Source organism: Lepisma saccharinum, chromosome 7, assembly GCF_977018435.1.
Source record: "Lepisma saccharinum chromosome 7, izLepSacc3.1, whole genome shotgun sequence".
In the NCBI taxonomy this organism is placed as follows: Eukaryota; Metazoa; Arthropoda; class Insecta; order Zygentoma; family Lepismatidae; genus Lepisma; species Lepisma saccharinum.
The window spans coordinates 72,578,179-72,596,118 of record NC_139235.1 but is presented as its reverse complement, the minus strand read 5'-3'; the positions used below and the strand labels follow the sequence as shown (position 1 = coordinate 72,596,118).

Below are 17,940 nucleotides of genomic sequence, written 5' to 3'. Positions count from 1 at the left end.
ATGTTGGTATTCTTCGTCCGTGATTCCTTTCTCTCTGAGTCTGCTGTAAAATTCTCTTGGAAGTGGAAGAGCGTCGTCGTTAAATTTAGAACCATCACTAACGTATTCGTAAGGATAAACCCCTTTACGTCTAACGAGTTCTATGTCTACGTTGGGAAAACTAGCTCTAGTTATTTTGAATTGATCGTCGGTGAGTTTGTTCGCTAAAGCATCCAGACTTGCAGAGAGAAATCTATACGAATCCAGGAAGCGCATCTCGATTGTATTTTTCGTTCCCGGAATCGACACTTGCTTGCTGAGACTAATGTAGCGTTCTTCATTCTCGGCCAAGACACCTATACGTTTCGGATCGTAGCCAAGATGTCTCACCAGGTGGTGAAAATCATATCCGCTTCCGTTGTGAAAGAATATGGGGATGAATATAGGTTTCTGGATTTTAAGATTGCACGTGTTGCAAATTCCACCTATGTAGTTTCCGCTGAAATGATCGTGGTGGAATATTTTTTTGTTCTCATCAGTGAAACTTTGATCACATACCGGACACACCTCAGTGGAATTGTAATTTTGAAGTTCATTTTCAGTTAAAGGTGCCATCGGTTTTGATGTAAGCAGTACGCTACCAATTACCTCAACCTCCTCCACCATTTTTTCCAGGAAGTGCTCGATTACATTTGGCCCGCGGTATATATATGCTTCAGTTATTTTATCACGTTGCACAACAACATAGCCGAAACTATTAGGTTGATGAAGCTGGTACGGCGTTGTGGAGGAAATTTCAGGATCCGGTTCGCAGTAGGAGAGTGGTTTAAGGAACGCCTCGAAATCTGCGACGATGATGGCCGGATGTTCTAACAATGCCTTGTGCATTTTGAATTCTTCGACTTCGTTCGTTTCGGGCATCAACATTCTAGCCGGTCTGTTGTCACCGCAATATATTTTATGTTCGGCAAGTTTCTCGATAGCAATTTGACGACTATGAAGATTTTGATGATCACGTCGGTCACGATCGTCGAACGTGGTTAGGCATCTCGGGCAAACTTCAATGTTGTTTGCATGCTTGGTTGATTGACTTCTGACCAAACGTGATAGAGAACGAATTAGCGTGTAGTGATGAACATCCTCGTTTGAAATTAGAAGAAGATTAATCACACGAGCATCGTCATCGTCGATATCGCTTATCCTGACGGGATGCACGAGATATTTATCTGACGTAAAGAAATATACATTAATAGCAATGCGTTTTCCTGCACGATTTTCGAACTTTGTTATATTCGACAATGTCACCGGGTATTCAATGTCAGACATTACACTTTCAAACTCGGACTCGTATTGCTTGTAATGAGAAACCTGTTCTGGATTATTTGACCAATAAACAGGATGCAGTGCAGCCAATATACACCAGAGAAAACACTTGTTATCGCTGTTCTGTATATTTAACACAGCCCTCTTGTGTTGAATGTTCGGTGGAAGAGGAACGTAGCTGGAAGCGCAAAGAGGCAAGAATTGGTTCACGTAAACAGTTAACGTGTGAGGACTTCCACACAGAGACCATCCCGACCCTTTAGCCTCGAAATCGTCGTGTTTCTTAACCAGTTCGTTGGAAACTTTATAATAGAAGTTGTCCAAATTTTCGACGTCCGCCAAATGAAGAGTCTGGTTTTTTGTACGATGATAAAAAATACTCGTTGTGCCATCAACTTTCTCGTATTCAGAAAACAGAACAACGTATACTTTTATAGAGTTGTTTTCAAGTTTATCTTTCAAAATATTTAGTACAGATGTTTTTGTTTCGTCCAAGAAACTTAGAATGTCACGGCCTGGCTCTGACTTAAATGATAAATCCTGGAGTTGGTCGTTGAATGCAGATCTAATTGGTTTGCGTTCATTAGATAATTTAATTTGCTTGGAAGTGGAAGCTTCCGTTTTTGAATTATCGATTTTCCTTTTCGATGCTTGTCCGGTCGATGGTTTGCAAATTTTGAGGTGTTTACTTAAATGTGCAATGCTGATCATCTTTCCGCATCGAGCACAAGACTTAGAAGGTAACGAACGATTAATTCTCGAACCTGTTTCGCTACATCTTGTCCTGTGTACCGATAAATTGTTCCTTGAGATTAGCTTCCCACAAGTAACACATTCAGTTTTATCATTTTTACGATTGAAACTGGTGGTGGATGCCATTGCTTTCTCCAAAATCACAGAAATCAAAAAATCTAGTATATAGCGATACAATTTTCAGGTATGTTATTTTATATAGAATTTCTTGAGGTGATTACAAAACTAAAAAAATCAATCTACTGTGAATATAATTTTCAGGTACGTTATTTTATATAGAATTTTCTCAGGGCGAATACAAAACTCAAAAATCCAAAACAGTTCAGTTTTAACGTGTTCATATTTGAAAAAAAAAAAAATGCAAAATACGCCTTGGAGATTTCAACCAATCCACTTTACTAGATTGGCGAAACTCTAACTATTGTTATTTGGAACCTTGAACCTTTTTTGGTGACGTAGAGTACGCATAGAGAGGTTGGGTTTAGTGTGTCGGTCGAGTCTCGGTGTCCTCTGTCCTCCCATACCAAAATAAACATAGGTCGTCATGGAACAAAAAAAAATATACCAAAAATTTTCTAAGTCCAGCGTTAAAAAAAAATCTTAAAATTGCAAATATCTCGAAAATAGTAAGAGTTATCGAAAAAATATATCAAAAAACACCCCCATCTAAAAAAAAAAACAATTATTATTTGTTTGTTTGCGTCACAATACGGAAATAATAAAAAGCGCGCGCGTGTGTGGCACATCGTTCCCCCGAGAGGTGTTTACAAAGGTCACAATATATATAAACATTGGCCCCCGGGACTTGGAAAAAATTTAAAATAAGGCGCATTCGCTCACCACTGTTGCCAGCTTAGTCTCTCTCTTTATCTTACAGCAACATTGGCATCTCTATTTTTTAGTTGCAGGTGGGTTGCCAACATAATCTAGTTAATAATGCTACATATTATACACACACACGCACACACATCCATCCATCTCTCTCTTTTACGGCAGTGTGTGTTTGTTGCCGGCTCTATTGCCCAGTGTGTGTATGTTACGCCAATATATAAATTTGGCTAAGCCCTTGCCAAGTAAGAAAAAGCTGTAGGTAGGTGTTGGCAACACTGTCGGTTGTTTAACTTTCCCCTCTCTTTCCTCTCTCTTTTTTTTTTTGTAAAAAGCTATGGCAAAATACCAGTAGGCAAATTGCTTTATGCACTGTAAGGCCTCAAGCAAGATTGCCAGCTCCTTGCCTTAGGTTAGGTTAGACCAAAATAAAAACCTTGGTAACTTTTCGAGTAAAATATTGGCAACACTGCAAGACAAGCCTCAAGCAGTATTGCCAGCTCCTTGCTTGAGGTTAGGTTAGACCAAGATAAAAACCTTGGTCATTTTTTCGAGTAAGAGGTTGGCAACACTGCGAGCCCCACCGAGCCCCAGCTGGCAACACTGCGAGAAAAGCCTCAAGCAAGATTGCCAGCTCCTCGCGTTAGGTTAGATTAGCCCAAGAAATAAAAACCTTGGTAACTTTTCGAGTAAGAGGTTGGCACTGAGCCCCACCGAGCCCCAGCTGGCAACACTGCAAGAAAAGCCTCAAGCAAGGTTGCCAGCTCCTTGTTTGAGGTTAGGTTAGACCGAAAAAGAAAAACCTTGGTTATTTTTTCGAGTAAGAGGTTGGCAACACTGTGTACCTCACTATACCTCATTTTCGGGCGTGGAATTCTCTTTGCTGTACTACACCAACAGTAAAACTTAGAAAAAATCTGTTTGCAGATTCATCACGTACGCCTATACATGAGAAAAAATATGAATAGAACCTATGTTCGGAAATCCAAAATGGCAACCGGAAGTGGGGTTATCTTGGAAACAGTAAGACTTAGAAAAAATCTGTTTGCGAATTCATCACGTACACCTATACGTAAGTAAAATATGAATAAAACCTATGCTCGGAAATCCAAAATAGCGACCGGAAGTGGTGTTATCTTGGAAACGGTAAGACTTAGGAAAAATCTGTTTGGGGATTCATCATGTACACCTATACGTGAGAAAAAGTATGAATAGAACCTATGTTCGGAAATCCAAAATGGCAACCGGAAGTGGTGTTATCTTGGAAACGGTAAGACTTAGGAAAAATCTGTTTGGTGATTCATCATATACACCTATACATGAGAAAAAATATGAATAGAACCTATGCTCGGAAATCCAAAATGGCGACCGGAAGTGGGGTTAACTTAGAAACAGTAAGACTTAGGAAAAATCTGTTTGGTGTTTCATCATGTACACCTATATGTAAGTAAAATATAAATAGAACCTATGCTCGGAAATCCAAAATGGCGACCGGAAGTGGTGTTATCTTGGAAACAGTAAGGCTTAGAAAAAATCTGTTTGCGAATTCATCACATACACCTATATGTAAGTAAAATATGAATAGAACCTATGCTCGGAAATCCAAAATGGCGACCGGAAGTGGTGTTATCTTGGAAACAGTAAGACTTAGGAAAAATCTGTTTGCGAATTCGTCACGTACGCCTATATGTAAGTAAAATATGAATAAAACCTATGTTCGGAAATCCAAAATGGCAACCGGAAGTGGGATTATCTTGGAAACAGTAAGACTTAGAAAAAATCTGTTTGCGAATTCGACAACTGCAAGATCAAAAATATTTATCTCAAGAAAAAAAAATAGGTTAAGTTATATCACGTAAGATCGTGGCAAGTGTGAGGCGGGAAAAAAAAAATTTACTAAAACATCGCTAAACGCTAAAACATCGACAAAAAATTGTCAAAATATGTCAAAAACTGATATTCAATTGATAAAAAAAAGCTACAAATGCATACCTACCAAGTACGAGTGGGAAAAAAAATTGCATTGAAAATTGTACTAAAAACATCGCTAAACGCTAAAACATTGACAAAAAATTGTCAAAATATGTCAAAAACTGATATTCAATTGATAAAAAAAGCTACAAATGCATACCTACCAAGTGTGAGTGGGAAAAAAAATTGCATTGAAAACTGTACTAAAAACATCGCTAAACACTAAAACGTTGACAAAAAATTGTCAAAATATGTCAAAAAGTAATATTTAATTGATAAAAAAAAAAATACCTACAAAGTGTTACTTTGAAACAACCCAATTACACTACTCTTAACGGTGCAAATAGATTAATTGCTGACGCACCCATTCAACCTAAATATTAATTAGTACATAAATAGAAGTTTGCGTACTTTGGAAGCATTTTGGCATGGCTTTAAAGACATTAAACCTTTGCGAAAAAGGAATAAGCAAATACGAATGTTGCAACGGCACGACACGTTACAGGATCGGTCAAAATGATCCTATGGAAATCAAATGGAAAGTAGCCCATTACGGGCACTGGCTGAACATAAGCGTACCTGTCCGAGTCTGGCGTTCATAATGGTTTACTTTCAGTAAAATCATTTTGACCGATGCCGTTCCGTGCTGAGCTGAGTCGTGTCGATCCAAGCTGTGCCGAGTCTTGTCGATCCAAGCTGTGCCGGGTCGTGCCGATCCAAGCTGTGCCGAGTCTTGACGATCCAAGCTGTGCAGAGTCGTGCCGATCCAAGCTGTGCCGAGTCGTGCCGATCCAAGCTGTGCCGAGTCTTGTCGATCCAAGCTGTGCAGAGTCGTGCCGATCCAAGCTGTGCCGAGTCTTGTCGATCCAAGCTGTGCCGAGTCGTGCCGATCCAAGCTGTGCCGAGTCTTGTCGATCCAAGCTGTGCAGAGTCGTGCCGATCCAAACTGTGCCGAGTCGTGCCGATCCAAACTGTGCCGAGTCGTGCCGATCCAAGCTGTGCCGAGTCTTATCGATCCAAGCTGTGCCGGGTCGTGCCGATCCAAGCTGTGCCGAGTCGTGCCGATCCAAGCTGTGCCGAGTCTTGTCGATCCAAGCTGTACAGAGTCGTGCCGATCCAAACTGTGCCGAGTCGTGCCGATCCAAGCTGTGCCGAGTCGTGCTGTGTCGATTTTTTCCTAGTCCGTGATGTGTCGTGTTATGCCGTTCCTATTGTTCGTGGTGGGTTGACCTTATTTCTTTTTTCAAACAACTGAAGGAAACAGTCTTATACCATCCCCTGCTCAATATACTACCTAGCAAGTAAAGAAATTCAAGTTAAGTGTGCAATACAGCTCAACAAGGCTATCCATTTCGGACGAATTATACAGCGACAATTTCCACATCCAACGCCCTCTCAGTCGAGCATCTATGCTCACAACTCCGACGAAAGTCCACTCCTTCCCTCCTCCCCGTTCTCTTTCTCTTCGTCGCCAGTAAATCTTGCAAATGCTCTTTATGACGTCACCGCTGTTTTTCTCGAACGCCGGTCCCTTTCTCTGGGAAACACCCATCTCCTCCACCTTCATCTGAACAGATGCTTTGGAGAAGTCGTTTTTTTTCGCCCAAAACATCTCAGAAAGACAAATGTTATGTGGATATAAAGATGATGCTCGTTTCTGTAGGCCAGTTTCTCTCTTCTCGACCCTCTTTGTGATTTGTGGGAGAATAATAAAGGATCGATTCAGCAAATGGTTTCTTGCCTCAAAGTTTGTCTTTTGAGCAGAAGGCGAGGATTTTGATTGGACAATTCGCTTCGGATATGACTCCATTTTTATTTTATAGTCTGTTAGATTCTATAGTACGTGACCGGATATTTCTCAAATTCACATGCAGGAATTATTAGAGTCTGATAGTAAACCTTGTTAAATCTGTCCATTGACATGGTCATTAGCTACGGCAAGAATTAATTCTAGATAAGTGCAACTAAATAGTTGTTGTTTTTCAGTTGTTGCTTGCGTTAAGTCCACCTTATGTTTGTGAAAGCTAATACGGAATGGACCCACAGGGTGACCATAAAGTCTGGTGGTATTGTTTCCCGAACGTTGGATTGGAAATATGTGCTCTGTGCAATGGACACCACGGTCACCTGACTTGAATCCCGCGAACTTTGACATCCGGGATTTGTCTCATCTCCGGCGAAGGATAACAACTGCAGCAACTGCAAACTGCAAAATAATTTTTACTATGTAATTAGGAGTTTGATTTCCTTTATTTTACTTCGCTTTTGTGCCACTTTTGGCTAATTTGAAAAAATGAGGATGAGTGATGATATGATAAAATTGATGAATGGACACTCAGAAACATACATGCCCAGGCCGGGATTCGAACCCGAGACCCTGGCCTCGTAGTGTGATATGCTAACCACTCCGCCACGGGGCCCGGCTGTAATTAGGATTGATTGATTGATTTGGTGTTTTAAGTACACTTTATGCACAGTAAGACTAATCGGGACTGGACCTACACTTTGAAGTGGGATCCGAACCACTACGTTCCTCCACAGCTATAATTAGGAGAATAATGGTCAAATCAAGTAGTGAACATTTTGACTGCTATAATTGCCGTAGCTCTCGAGATGTTCAACTGAATTTTTTGCAACAGTCTTTACTTAGGCTACAATTTGCAATAAAACTTTCGATTATAGGAGTGAGGTGGTGGCTAAATCGCGAAATTTGTGACTACAACAACTGCCGGAAATTTATGGATTTTGACCTGAAAGTTTTGTAATACTTTAGACTATTAGCCGTGTAGTGGATTCAAGATAAATCGGTCATCGAGTTCCAAATTGACTGATTTGAAACCTACAAAACATTGAAAAATGGACAGTTGATGCGAGGTCGAAATAATTTTATATTTACCTTAACATTACTTGTAATATAATTGAGATAATTATCTCAAGTTCTATACTGTATATCTATATAAGTGCTCTATCACAGCCAACCAACTGTAATTTTCTGTGATGAATTCATATCTTACCTCGCTTTAATTTGACAATTACTATTGTTGGATATTTCCCTTTGAAGACATCTTCGTAATTCTTGTAACATATCAAAGGCACTGGCAACATTGTTTCTTTTCAATTTTCATTAATAGTAGCGCCCACAATAATGTACCCGATGATTTCGCGTCTCCTCTGCAAGCTTCGAAACCCACCCGCCCCTCGACAGTGCGAAACGGTTGATCGGCCATGCATTGTTGAGGTGATAAACCAACCTCTGTTCAGCAAGGGTATTAGATTAGGGAATTGTTGTCATCGGATTGTTGTCCGAGGAAACGCAATCGCCTCCCGGCTCGGGCCGTTGTCTGTGGAACGTGATTTGCGTTACTGTGATCACCGGTGGACGACATTGGCCGTTGCATTACCTAAGCAACGTCAGAAATTGCATTTATTTATTCATTTTATGCATTTCGCCTTGCAAAACTGGATTTAATCTGGCTCATAGTATAGCCACCCTGTATACAGGGTGTACCAGAAGTGGTAGCGCAAAATGAAACTGTGGAAAGTACACAATAGTAGAAGCAAAAAAGTCTCGGTAAACATGGGGTTTCATTCGAACCGTTTGCGAGATAATTGCGAATGTTTGGTTAGGATCCGGCACTAACTTGATTGTTTGTACACATCGTATGGTTTCCACGTGTGAGGTGCCACAGTCCTACTTAGTAACAAATAACAGAATTAGAAGGTTCACCTCGCTAGACATTACTATTGCTTTTATTACCAAGGACTGTTGTACTGTACAGTATGTTACATGTTCGGCAATGTTCGGTTTTAAACAAAGAAGCCCCGGAGTGCTCAAGGATTTGGTTTGAGTTGCTGTTTTAAGTCCACTTTAGGCACAGTAAGGCTAATCGGGACTGGACCTACAGTTTAAAGTGGGATCCGAACCACTTGTGCCTCCACCGGGTATCGAACCCGGGACCCCTTGATTACAAGGCAATGACGCTACCACTGCGCTATGGGGGAGGCCCAAGAGTGCTCAAGGAGACAAGCGTTTGATGTGTACAAACAATCGAGTCAGTGGCAATTGGAACCATACATTATCAATTATCTCGCAAACTGTTCGTATGCAACCCCATGTTTATTGTGACTTCTAGTATTGTGTACTTTCCACCGTTTCAGTTTGCGCTATCACTTCTGGTGCACCCTGTATAAATATAGTATAGATTTATATACACATTGAGGGGTTCTGTTGGCCTGTCAAGCTATCAATTCGTCATTAATTATTTCATTGTGCCTGTAGGCAGGGTTGTTAAAGGTCCAGGAATTTTAATTAAATTCAATTCCGGTCCAGGAGAGAAAATCAGCAAGCGTAAATGGGTTCTGGACCGTAAAGAACCTTTTTATCTGTAAAGTATTTCAATTCGGTCCACGAACCTTTTTTCCCGATCAATTTAAATGCGGTTCACGAGAAACCTTTTTCCGGAATAATTTAAATTCAGTCGAGGAACCTTTTTTTCCCGCATCACTTCAAATACGGTCCAGGAACCTTTTTTTCAGGAACAATTAAAATGAGGTCCTGGAACCTTTCTTTCAATGAAACAATACGCAACTTGGACCGAATTTAAATTGTGCGAGAGGAAAAAGGTTCCGGTCCTGCAGCGGAACCCAATAGAACCCATTAGAATTTATGGGTTCCTGAACCTGCCTGTAGGTTCTGCGTGTGAGTCGTCGCTGCGCATTGAATTAGGTTTGTCATGCTATCGTGTATCAACACTTATCCTTAGGATTATCTTTAAGACTCGCGCACTTTCTGGCCATGCCAGCGCGCTGCTCGCCGACGTGACCTTCCGCCATGTTTTGGGTTTCTCAATGCTCTTAATGTCTCTGAAAATATCGGAGTGTATTATTGGAGGGAGCGGAACGAGTAAGTACGTTCCCTTATTGTAAAAGTTAAGAACGTAACGATATCTGTTTACGAGCTATAATATTGTCCAACTATTAAAAATATTATGTATATTTTCTTAATGATAAACTGGGCAACTAATATCCGCTTCAAAATAGTTAGATGTTTTATATAAGAGTCATTCCATGCGAAATCAACACACCCCCCAACCTGACCATCTCCAATTTTCATGAAATTTGGGGAGTTGAAACTATGCATGGATCTTAGTAACTATGAAAATTTTTAGTTTCGTTCGTCTTGTAATTGTTAAATTATTCAAGATCAAAGTTAGCAGAAATTGCTATTCTTGAGCTGCTTAGCTATACTAAATGTGCTGTAACTCCGTCACTATTTGGCATAGGAAACTCAAATAAAGCTTATTGTACAGGGAATTGAACAAGCTTTCCAGTGATATATAACAAGCCTACCTTTCGATAAAGATATAATTTTGTCACGTGAGCTTGACCTTTGACCTTGAATATCTCAAAACATATCATCACCAAAAAACGTGAAAAAATATATTTGGTCCCTCATGCCATACTCTAAAACGTACTAAAATAATCATTCTGTGACTGCAATGGGATCAGAAGATACTGAATAATATGTGTAACTATGTGACTGATAAAAGCCTCATTACATGAACTATGACTAGTCAAAAGTCCTTTAACACCCCCTACAAAATGTAAAGGAGTTATTCTGGTCATGAAAGAAATAGGTTAGGCACAGGGAGATCTCTAGTTGTGTGTGTCATATTTTGAAGTACAAAAAATCAAGTATAACTCACTGGCCGTAGTTTTCGGCGTGAAAGCAACCCTTTCCTCAAATTTCATAGCAATGTCCGTTTCCATGTTCAAAAAACATGGCAAACTCGAAATAATTGTTTTACCTGTAAGCATTTTTATTAAAACAGCCACAATGCATATATTTTCGTATTGAGTAGATGCCACTCTTGTTTGACGCATGCTTTTCCAACTAAGAATTGATTCAACTGTGTGTTATTGATCTGTGAGCAATAGTGGAAATTGGCCCCTGGAAATTGACTTTTGCCAGAGACGTGGTAAAAATGGGCATTTCCACTCTTAATAATGGGATAAGTGAGCGATTTTCAAACTTTTCTTGGTCTTTTCGGACAATTTAAGAGGTTCGTAATCGAATATTTTTTGCCTCCGGGGAGAACATTTATGTCAGTGAGTGACTGAGTGGTGGGACTGGGGCTTTAGACGTGTTTCAGTCATGTTATATACCCTGTCCCAGCTAACTGTGAAGCAAGGCCGCGCACAGCGTCAGAGAAGTGAGGGAAATCTATTGGCCAGAGCGAAGCAGCAGAGACTGATGCGAAGGCTAGTAACTTCAGTCGCTTTTCCCCACTCCACGCAATTCCGTTCCTCTCAAGTGTTCATTGGTGGAGCTGTCTCGCGTCACTACTTACGTAGATACATGTTTTCGTTTGCCTGCTTCACAGTTAGCTGGGACGGAGTATAGTATACTCAACGATCTTAATGATTTTCAAAATGTCTGCATGATGAATTAGATTAAGGGGAACAAGTAGCATAAGTGAACTTATTTGAAAAGTTTTGAAAGTAACGTTATAAGTGTACGTGCTGTAATATTGTACAAATATTCAACATATATTTCGGCTATTTTCATAATAATAAACTGAATAAATATTGTCAGTTCATTTTCACATTTCTAAAAATCATTGAAAGATAATTGCTTTTCGTTACTCCCCGCAAATTCCTACCTTTCCTCTGTAACTGATTGTGAAGCTCATATTTTAAATACGAAAAATCAAGTATAACTCTTACAGTTATTTTCGGGGTGGAAATGACATTCCTTCATGTTCCCTAGCAACGTCCGTTTACATGGTCAACAACAAACATTGCAAACACGACAGTATTACATCTCTAAAACATTAAAACAGCAATGATGTAGCTATTTTCGTATTTTGAATACTAAGTTGTACAGTGTGATCCATGCGTTTTACCGTGCAAATTGTCCATCACCATGTTCGTGCACTTTATTTGATCGAATAAGTGCTTCAGGAATTAAATAAAACTCAAAACAAGCTGTTGACAACTTCTGCACCAGCATACATAAAAATCCATCGTTAAAAAAAAACATTGGATGTAAGAGAACAATTAATGAAAATAGTCATGGACAATTTGCAAGGTAATACTCATGGATCCCACTGTACATAACTGTTCATGTAATCTCTGGACTGAATCTTAAGTAGATGTCACTTTTGTCTGTTCACATTTTCTAAATTCGAATTGAATCATCTCCGTCGTTGATGATCTCTACGATAAGAAAAATATCTGAAGGCACTAAAAACTCTCCATAAGCACCGAAAGATAAAAGAGCACTAGAAGTGATGCATATAGTGGTGATAATGTTTTGTTAATGATAGCAATTGTTTTGCACTGTGTCAATTTATCTTAATTTTTATTATTGTCTTTAAGCACCATGTGTCGCTCCAGTCAAATATGACAGTGTACATTTTAAATCTGGTATTGAAGCATCTGCGCGTATATTAATCAGTGCTATTCACAAAAATCGAAACATCTGGAAGAGATTTGTTGTTATTTTAGATGTGAAAATTAATTAATTTGTAAATTCATTTGGCATTAGAAAAATATTTAAAGAAGGAATGTCATTTTCAAATTTAGTTATTTTATGTAGGAGTTGTAAAAGCCTTGAGGAAGAAATGTCGGATTTTTAGTCCCTGGAAACGGACGTTGCTAGGGACGTATATAAAGGGCACTTTCTCCCTTAAAAAAAAGGGGTGAGTGATTTTTAAATTTCCTTGGTCATTTTGGACAATTTCGTGCGGGGGGGGGGGTTGTAATCGGTCAGTTTTTGCCACTAGAACTTCCTTCATGGAGAACATTTATGTCAGTGAGTGAGTGGTGGGTTTGGGGCTTTATATATATTGGATAGGATAGGAAAGCGATGCAAGACAATAAAATACGTAGAAGAAGACATTTTTTGCAGTGTATCCATATCCCGCTTTACATTACCGCTTTGAGGTGTGTTCCACACGACTGATTACTCCACAGCATACCCACAGGTGCCGTGTTGAAAACCAAATGGGATTCTGATTTCGTTCATTCGTTCGTTCGCTGGTAATCCAAGCACCGGAACACGCACTTTACTGATGCGTACAGCTCGCGTCGCACGGCCAAATGTAATCCACGCGAAATAGGCTTATGTCGAGGGTCAAAACACCAGGTTATATTCTTAGGAATCTCCTGGGTTAATGGAAGCGTGACTACTTCAATGAGAGCGGTCAAATTGAGGGGAAGGGGCTATGCTCTTCGTTTGGATATTATGAGCTATATGTTTCTTGTAGGTTTGCTACTTATTATGTCACCATTAAGCCTTGTTTCCGTTATATGAAAAACTCAATATGCTGACCAAGGCAGAAATTTATTTTATTATAAAACATAAACTACACGTAACGTTTCAACATTCTAGCATATACACAAAAATTACTCCCTTCCAGACTATTAGAAAGTTGTTCTAGAACATTCTACCAGGTGGCTTACCATTGTCAACTGTACTTTCACCTGAAAGGCGATTTAGCTACACATGAGGTTGGACTCTTTACCTCACGCTCTTTTTCCTTCATTCTTCTTCCTTCTTCTCACCTCTTTCTCTCTTGTCCTTTCCAATCTTTTAACACCTTCCATTCTTTGTTTATCTTCAGTCCCCCATTCCAGTTCATTGTGTCTTCTTCACCTTTCTTCTCTATTTCCTTGGCCTCCTTCCATTTTCTCACTAGTATTCTCTTCTCCCTTCCTATCTGCTTAGCCTCATCCCATTCTATGTCATGTCCTGTTTCTCTCGTGTGTTTGAATATCGCATCTTAAGTCGTGCATCATCCCTATGTTGTCTAAACCTGTCTTTCAGCCTCTTTTTCCTTTCTCCTATGTACACACTCTGACATTCTTTACATTTCACTTCGTAGATAATCCCTTCCTCTTCCTCTTCTCTGTTTTCCTTTTTCTTGTTTGCATTCTTCGCTATTCTTAAGATTCTTCTCCCTCCCTTCCTGTAAGTTTTGATGCCCGCTTTCATAAGCACTTTGCATATCTTTCCTGTGGTCTTCCCCATACTCCTTATTCCAAACCTCCTCTCTTTTTCTTTCGCTTCCTCTTTTTCTTTCTGTTCCAATTCTCCCCTGCCACTTTTCTTCCTTCTTTTGTTTATGTCCAGTCTATCTTCCTTCTCGTAGCCAATCTTTTCCAGCTGTTTCCATAGGATATTTATTTTGCCTTCCTTTTCACATTCTTTCGTGCATATTTTCTTGATTCTGTCCTTCATATTCTTTATAAAATTTATTTTTGTCACCTCACTTACATCACTTCTTTTGTGGCAGAATACCCCTGCTGCACACTTCTTCTGATGCCAAGCGATTTCAATTTCTTGTCCTCTCTTCCTTTTCATCAATATATCTAGGTAGCTTATCTTGTCTTCTTCTTCTATTTCGAGTTCCAACAATATCCCTCTTTCTTCATCTTGTATTTCTTTGGCAAATATGTCGAGCTGCCTCTTCGTTCCCTTCCATATGCCAAAACAATCGTCCACATATCTGCAAAACAGAATCATTCTGTCACCTCCTTTTTCTACCACTTTCTTTTCCCATTCATTCATAGCGAATTCAGCCAATGCTGGGCTTAGGCTAGAACCTATATTCAGTCCTTCACTCATTAACGTTATTTTATTCCCCATTTTACTGTAACCGTTATTCCAAATGGCTTCCAGCGCCTTCACTACCCTTTCACTATCCCATTCTCCTATAATTTTTGTCCCATTCTCTTTTTAACAATGTCCAAAACGTGTCCCTTCTTGATGCTTGGGAACATACTTTTCACGTCTAAGCTAAACATTGTCGTCTTCATCTCATTCGACTTAAGTCCTTTTATGAAGTCCACCACTTGCTCACTGTTCTTAACTGCTCTGCTTTCTTGCTGTGTTACTAACACTTCAATAACTTTCTTTACTTTCTTTTCCAAGGGTTCCAAAATATTGTTTCTGCAGTCCATTACTGGTCTCAACTGTATCTCCTCTTTGTGTATCTTTGGAAAGCCTTTCAATCTTGGTAGTCTTCCTGTCTCCTTTATGCACTTCTTGAATCCTCTCCTCCTACAGTCATGTATGGTCCTTTCTCTTATAGTTTGTTCTTCTTCTGTTCCACAAATCTCCTCATATCCGTTCTCTTTTATGTCTTCATACTTCCTCTCGTACCATTCTCTTTCCATCACCACAATTGCTTCTCTTTATCTGCCTGCTCTATCACCACATCATTTCTTGTCTTGATTTTCTTCATCCCTTCCCTTTCTTTTTGACTCAAATTATCTACTTTTCCTTGTTTTTCCATTTCTTTCTTCAGTATGGCTGCTGTTTTTCTTTTAATCTTGTCTCTTTCTGGTTCTTCTTTTATATGGAGCACTGCTTCTTCAATGTCATATATGACTTCTTCGTAGTCTACATTTCTATCTTTAACTTTGAAAACTCTTCCTAGTTTTAAAAAAGCTTCCTCTTCTGTTGATAGGACTACATTCCCTATTACCACAACTCTTCTTCGGGTATCCTCCTCTTCTTCCTCTTCTCTCCTTTCTTCTTTCCATCTTAGTCTCTCTCCTTTCTTCTTCAACGTTATTTTTATTTTCTCTCTAAACTTCTCCTGCCAGCTTTTCATTTCGTAAAATGTATATTCTCTCGTAAAAATGGTGAGACCATCTTCAATAGATTTTTCAATTCTCGTCAGGTCCTCCTTTATTATTTTTATCTCCTTTATTCTTGCCCTTATTTCATTCCATATCAGTTCTTTTTCCATTTTCTGAACCAATATCTTCCATCTCCTGGTGTTTGAAACCACTCCCTTCTTACTTATTTTTAATCTTTTTAATCTCTCCAAACATTTTCACAGAAAGTTCTCTTGTTTCTCGTTGTGTATTTCTTTCCTCTTCAAATCCTTCCAGTTGTTAATTTTCCTCATCAGCCCCGGAAAATGTCCAATTATAACACCATTAAGCCTTGTTGCCATGATATGAAAAACTCAATATGCTGACCAAGGCAGAAATTCTGAGCGTATTGAGTTTTACTTACTTATTATGTGTATGGCAAGGTCATTGACCGAAAGAAATAAATATCGTCCAGTTCTAGTGACAGATGTGGACGTACGTAAATCTTTTTTTGGAATTAATTCCCTGATGGATATGTACAGTGTGATCTATGAGTCTTAGCGTGCATATTGTCCGTGACTATTTTCATTAATTTTTCTCTTACATCCTGTGTGTTTTTAAGCGATGATTTTTATGTATGCTGGTGCAGAAGTTGTCAACAGCTTGTTTTGAGTTTTGTTTTAATTCTTGAAGCTCTTATTGGGTCAAATAAAGTGTACGAACATGGTGATGGACAATTTGCACGGTAATACACATGCATCCCACTGTACAGGGGCGGTTTCAGGGCCAGGCAACGCCAAACCAGGGTGTCCTCCTTGAGTACCGACAAAATCTTAGTTTTGATTATATAAGCGCGGTTATTTGTTTTAAAAATAGATTTTACACAATAGATATTTCATATTGGAAACAAGAACACGAGATGGAAAGAAGGAAGTTTCAGAAAAGAAACACAGATGGCAGCACAAGTTGAATGAATGTACATAAATTGTTAGAGGATAAATGTCGATTTACTGAAAGTAAAAATATGATAAGAAAATGTAGTCGTTAAACTTTTGTTCTTGTTTTAATATTGGTTTCACTAAACCTAGTCTGTAAAAGTCGTTTAACGTTTACACAGTTTCTATTGAAGGAGATCTTGCTGCCAAACACCTCTTGAAGCTTTCATAATCTCTAATGAGTGCACTTTTTACTTAAATATATTTTGATGCCACAACGGAAGTAAGGGTTTACATTATGGTAAAACTTGCAATGAGGTTTCTCTGTGATTGGCAGTTGTGACAACATGACTGCTTCATAGTCAAATGGCTGACGCGGGAGCTGGACAGGAAAAGAGTTACAGTTTCGTGAAGCACCATGACATGGGGTCCGACCGTTGCAATCTCAATTTCCCATTTCTATCGATCTGTGCTAATAGCGGAATTGTAACGGACTTTTGAAACACCCTGTACATTGACACATACACATATTCAGAAGCCTACATTCCAGGATAACCAGACAATATGCAATACACACACATATATAATCCTACAATACACTGGATATCTTTTCCATCTCACGTGCAATCAGACCTACACGTTGACGATAAAAATAGCAAATTACAATTTGGACTTTACAATGTTTGGCATTTCTTATACACACATTGGTTCAGCTTTGCTGAGATACTGGACTTACTAATAATTTGAATTTAATTTAAAATGCCTTAAAATATTTCACTTATTTATTAATCATTAATTTTCGGTAAACGTGCGCGTGAAATTTGCCACCAAAAATTCTGGAATGCAGACGATAAAAAAACGAATTTCTCGATAGAATTTTATAAATATTGCACCGATAACCACTCACTCCAACTTTCGAGGACCGATACGTATCACCGAGCTGCCGTGCGCGACCATCCAGACGAGAAATTCTTGGCGTTCCTCGTGTTACACATTCAGAAGACCTCCCGTGGCTGGCGCGCGGACCGCCGAGAGAGCGGTAATTAGGGAGCACGATTTGAATCGATTTCAGAACCGCCACTAATTGAATTCCGTGCTCGAACAGTCTGCGGTGACGAAAAAAAAGAAGAGCCTCGCACCCAGATATCCCTGGACTGGGAGATATTTTGCGTAAAAAAAAAGTCACCTTGTTAGTTTCGTGCATATCCCGTCACGGTACCAATTAAAATTTCTGCACGATCTCTTCATCATTTAATCGTATTTTTGCATCTCACTTCGAGACTTCCGTGTTCTATCGGCATCTCTCTGTCCTAGTTCTGTTGACAGGGTACGTTGGAGCTGCGGTTAGAGGAAGGAAGACGTGTAAAACTCCTCGTACGGTCAAAGGTTGACCGGAGATGTTGGTGTTACCCAGCTGCTGAAGGAGAAAATGCTTCCACCACATTTACCTCTTCCGTTCCCTTCTTTTCTTCGACGTGATTTCAATTTTTCTTCTCACAATTTTCGTGATTTCAGTCCATCTCCGTTTTATATCCTGATTTCT

General features: G+C 39.4%; 1 protein-coding gene across 1 annotated transcript in view; it reads left to right on the top strand.

Moving 5' to 3' along the window:
* The window catches only part of LOC145990505 (voltage-dependent calcium channel gamma-7 subunit-like), a 758,904-nt gene that overhangs the window by 409,553 nt on the left and 331,411 nt on the right, over positions 1 to 17,940 (top strand). The gene's annotated exons all lie outside the window — the stretch shown is intronic.